Here is a 4,074-nt window from a genome sequence, read left to right as displayed (position 1 = left end):
TTTTGCGCACAAAAACTATTCTCGTCTTCATAAAGTTATTGTAGAACCACTGTAGTGAGATGGAGTTTGTAACGACGTCTTTAGTGTCTTTTAAGGGTCTTGAGAGTGAACCGTGCATTGAGCCAATGGAGGCCTTTCAGAGCCATCAGATTTCAACAAAAATATCTTCATTTGTGTTCTGAAGATGAACGGAGGTCTTACGGGTGTCGAACGACATGAGGGTAAGTAATTAATGACAGAATTTTCATTTTTGGGTGAACTAACCCTTTAATACCAGTGTTAATTTTGACAGCAAATTGTGATTTAGTTTTAGTCATAGTCTTTTGACTATAACATTTTAGGCATCTGAATTGTTTTAGTTTTAATCTAGTTTTAATTAACTATAATACAATTTTAGTAGATTCAATAGACAAAACTTCAGTACTTGTGGTCTGGCGTCTGAGAGGCAGCTTTCTGTGTGCACTTTCGTGTCGTCGCACTTTTTCAGACTTATCCACGTCTGCTCTTATGAATTTTAACTTTTAAGTATGACTATGGTTGCGCGCACTGCATCTGGAACTGCCGTCTTCTATTTTGCCATCAATTGATTAGTGTTCAAAAAATACTTGGAAATCATTGAACTTCATGTGATCCTTCAAGAGTGATTACTGATAGGCTGTCTGCAAAAAACAAAAAAGGAATCACGTTTTAAAGAAGAAAACAAATCATCCACTGACTTTCAAAGCGGCTATGACTTTCTACTTCGAGGACCTTGATAGAAATGTAGTGGAGTAAAAAGTACGATATTTGTCTTTCAAATGTAGTGAAGTAAAAGTAAAAGTTTCCAGAAAAAATACTACTCAAGGAAAGTACAGATACTCAAAATGTGTACTTAAGTACAGTACTCAAGTAAATGTACTTAGTTACTGTCCACCTCTGCATCAGAGAGCATCTGGCATTAGCGTTTAGTTGCTGTTTACTGGACCTATAATAGTTTTTCAGTAGAACTTCATAGTTCAGTGTAAAAAATATGTATATACAGGTGCTGGTCATATAATTAGAATATCATCAAAAAGTTTATTTATTTCACTAATTCCATTCAAAAAGTGAAACTTGTATATTATATTAATTCACTACACATACACTGATATATTTCAAATGTTTTTTTCTTTTCATTTTGATGATTATAACAGACAACTAAGGAAAATCCCAAATTCAGTATTTCAGAAAATTAGATTACTTAAGACCAATACAAAGAAAAGTTTTTTAGAAATCTTGGCCAACTGAAAAGCATGAACATGAAAAGTATGAGCATGTACAGCACTCAATACTTAGTTGGGGCTCCTTTTGCCTGAATTACTGCAGCAATGCGGCGTGGCATGGAGTCGATCAGTCTGTGGCACTGCTCAAGTGTTATGAGAGCCCAGGTTGCTCTGATAGTGGCCTTCAGCTCTTCTGCATTGTTGGGTCTGGCATATCGCATCTTCCTCTTCACAATACCCCATAGATTTTCTATGGAGTTAAGGTCAGACGAGTTTGCTGGCCAATTAAGAACAGGGATACCATGGTCCTTAAACCAGGTACTGGTTGCTTTGGCACTGTGCAGGTGCCAAGTCCTGTTGGAAAATGAAATCTGCATCTCCATAAAGTTGGTCAGCAGCATGAAGTGCTCTAAAATTTCCTGGTATACGGCTGCGTTGACCTTGGACCTCCGAAAACACAGTGGACCAACACCAGCAGATGACATGGCACCCCAAACCATCACTGACTGTGGAAACTTTACACTGGACCTCAAGCAACGTGGATTGTGTGCCTCTCCTCTCTTCCTCCAGACTCTGGGACCCTGATTTCCAAAGGAAATGCAAAACATAACTTTGGACCACTCAGCAGCAGTCCAGTTCTTTTTGTCTTTAGCACATGCGAGACGCTTCTGACGCTGTCTGTTGTTCAAGAGTGGCTTGACACAAGGAATGCGACAGCTGAAACCCATGTTTTGCACACGTCTGTGCGTAGTGGTTCTTGAAGCACTGACTCCAGCTGCAGTCCACTCTTTGTGAATCTCCCCCCACATTTTTAATGGGTTTTGTTTCACAATCCTCTCCAGGGTGCGGTTATCCCTATTGCTTGTATACCTTTTTTTTTCTACCACATCTTTTCCTTCCCTTCGCCTCTCTATTAATGTGCTTGGACACAGAGCTCTGTGAACCGCCAGTCTTTTTTGCAATGACCTTTTGTGTCTTGCCCTCCTTGTGAAAGGTGTCAATGGTCGTCTTTTGGACAGCTGTCTTCCCCATGATTGTGTAGCCTACAGAACTAAACTGAGAGACCATTAAAGGCCTTTGCAGGTGTTTTGAGTTAATTAGCTGATTAGAGTGTGGCACCAGGTGTCTTCAATATTGAACCTTTTCACAATATTCAAATTCTCTGAGATACTGAATTTGGGATTTTCCTTAGTTGTCAGTTATAATCATCAAAATTAAAAGAAATAAACATTTGAAATATATCATTCTGTGTGTAATGAATGAATATAATATACAAGTTTCACTTTTTGAATGGAATTAGTGAAATAAATCAACTTTTTGATGATATTCTAATTATATGATGTGTGTGTGTGTGTGTGTGTGTGTGTATGTGTGGATGTGAATATGTGTGAAAACCTTGTCTCACTGCATACTTCATAATTTAGACTTTTTTATGGCAGTTATGACTGTCAATTTCGGCATGTCAAAATTATGACGATTTATAAACAATGACAGAATGTTCATTTTTGGGTTAACTAACCCCTTAAAACTTTCAATATTTATTTTAAATGCTTTCTCTAATTGTAAGGTTCTTGAAGCCCAGATGGTATAGGAAGGACACTTAATAAAGGTTCATTATTTGCATGCAATCTGATAACTGAAGGACTCCAAGCTTAGGTCGAAGTCTCAGCACTGTCTGGGTCACCATCTGCGTAAGCGCCGTGTGAATGGACTGCTCAGCGGGACTCGACGTGCTGCAGTTTGAGACTGCGTGTTTGAAAAGGTTCATCAAGACATTTATGACAGAAACCCATGGGAAGCACAGTCATGCAGAGCGAGAAGCGAGTGGGTGGACATCCAGCAAGAATTTGAATTTGAATAATTTCTTAAGGCTCAGAGAAGCCTTATATTACGGTTTAACATGATTGTTTTTTATTGTCATTTATCATACATACATTTATCATATCATACTTTCTGGAATACTTGATTCTGATTGGTCAATCATGACATTCAGCTCTTCCAGGTAACAAAAACCAATAGATGTCAGTAAATGAAGAGAACATTCAGGGTTTTTTTTAATAAAAAATATTAAATTTTTTCCACATATGGAAGATTTTAAATTGGTAAAGAAATGCAGGCACGTTTTGCACTCAAATACAAAACCTACAATTATTTCAAAGCAAAGCTTGTATCTCAGATGACCTTGATATTAACACCCATAAAACTCTGGCAAGCTTTTCATAAGAAAATAACATTTATAATACACATCCAGCAACTCAAGCTGTCGATTCTCATTAAAATCTTATGCAATATTTGGTGTGCTGTACAAACATTTTCGCTTTGCAGTACTGTGGCTGGGCTTAAAATGCCTTTTGCTGTCAATCACATTTAGACTCATTGGACTGAACAAAAAGGAAGGGATGGAGGGAAAAACAGTCTGTCACTTCCTGTTCCTCACACACCACTGGAGTGATGGGTCGCTCTGTCCTGACTGTGATGGAAAGGTATTGCAGCTGTTACTCCCAAATGCAGAGCGAAAGTCTAGGGCTTTTGGGAAGACGGGGGATCGTACTAGCATTTGCATTTGTGCACGCAAAACAGAGATAGGCATTCAGAGGGAGAGAGAACAATAGCAACAAAGATAACTGAATTAAAAAGGATGAGAGAGCAGCCAGGTTCACTGTCTGGACATCACGGTGCCTCGTGTCAGTTATTAAAGCATCTGTGGGTGTATGACTAATGCCATACTAAAGCATCATTCAATTAAAGTCTATTTTAAGTTCTTTAAATACTACTACATGATATGTTGTTTTTCTCCAATGCTTGCAGTGATAATAGATGCTTCTTTTGTGTA

Source organism: Gobio gobio (assembly GCF_949357685.1).
Source record: "Gobio gobio genome assembly, chromosome: 21".
In the NCBI taxonomy this organism is placed as follows: Eukaryota; Metazoa; Chordata; class Actinopteri; order Cypriniformes; family Gobionidae; genus Gobio; species Gobio gobio.
The sequence above is the reverse complement of the archived record's forward strand: the minus strand, read 5'-3'. Positions refer to the sequence as shown.